A 1652-nucleotide genomic window follows, 5' to 3' on the forward strand; every position below is an offset into this window, starting at 1 on the left:
ACTTGCAATTCTGTTGCATTAGAGAAACTAATTGAGGCTTAAGCTCAAAGTTGTTTGCTCCAATGGCAGGGATAGAGATGCTTCTCCCATAGAAGGCGGGAGTAGGTGCAGTAAAGTCACCCAGCACCTTCCTTGCATTATTGGCATTGTTGTCGTTTTTGGCTGCCATGTTTTCTTCTTCTTTGAAGATTTCTGTTAGGTCCTCTACAGAGAGTTGTGCCTTAGCTTCTCTTAGCTTTTGCTTCAAGGTCCTTTCAGGTTCAGGATCAGCCTCAACAAGAATACTTTTGTCTTTGCTCCTGCTCATATGAAAGAGAAAAGAACAAGAAAATATGGAATCCTCTATGTCACAGTATAGAGATTCCTTGAGGTGTCATAGGAAAAGAAAAATAGAAGGAAGAAGTATAGAATTCGAACTTATCAAGAAAGATGGAGTTCGAATTGTGCATTAAGGAATAGTGTTAGTCCATAAATTGAAGGATGTGAGAAGAGGGGAAGAAATTTTCGAAAATATTAAAAAGATTTTAAAAACATTTTGAAAAACTTCAATTGATTTTCGAAAACCAAGAGTGGAAAAGAAATCAAGTGATTTTTTTTTAAAGATTTTGAAATTAGAAATTAAAAAGATTTGATTGAAAACTATTTTGAAAAAGATGTGATTAAAAATATATGATTGAAAAGATATAGTTTTAAAAAGATATGATTGAGAGGATATGATTTGAAAAACATTTTAAAAACATTTGATTTTAAAAATTAATGACTTGGCTAACAAGAAAAGATATGATTCAAACATTAAACCTTTCTCAACAGAAAAGGCAACATACTTGAAATGTTGAATCAAATCATTAATTGATAGCAAGTATGGAAAGAAATTGATTTTGAAAACATATGATTGAAAAGATATGATTTGAAAAAGATTTGATTTTGAAAAAGTTTGAAAACCTGAAAAAAATTTGAATTGAAAACAGAATCTTCCCTCTTGTGCCATCCTGGCGTTAAACGCCCAGAATGGTGCACATTCTGGCGTTTAACGCCCAAACTACTACCCTTTTGGGCGTTAAACGCCCAGCCAGGCACCCTGGCTGGCGTTTAAACGCCAGTTTGCCCTTCTTCACTGGCCGTTTTGAACGCCCAGCTTTTTCTGTATAATTCCTCTGCTGTATGTTCTGAATCTTCAATTCTCTGTATTATTGACTTGAAAAGACACACATTAAAAATATTTTTGGATTTTTTAATAATGAGGAATAATCAAAATGAAACTAAAATCAAATAACAATGCATGCAAGACACCAAAGTTAGTAGTTTGTATACTACTACACTAACAAAATGAGAATGCATATGAGAAACACAAAACACTCAAGTCAAGAGAATTTAAAGATCAGAGTAATGAAATCATCAAGAATAACTTGAAGATCCTTAAGACACGTGAATGAATGCAAGATGAACAGAAACATGCAATTGACACCAAACTTAACATGAAACACTAGACTCAAATAAGAAATGTTTTTGGATTTTATGCTTTTGTAATTTTTTGGATTTTTCGAAAATTAAGTGGAAAAAAAAATAAAGATATCAAAGTTCTTAATGAGAATTCCAGAAATCATGCAATGTTAGTCTAAAGCTTCAGTCTAAAGAAATTAGACATGGCTAGT

This window comes from Arachis duranensis, chromosome 10 (assembly GCF_000817695.3).
Source record: "Arachis duranensis cultivar V14167 chromosome 10, aradu.V14167.gnm2.J7QH, whole genome shotgun sequence".
NCBI classification, from domain to species: domain Eukaryota; kingdom Viridiplantae; phylum Streptophyta; class Magnoliopsida; order Fabales; family Fabaceae; genus Arachis; species Arachis duranensis.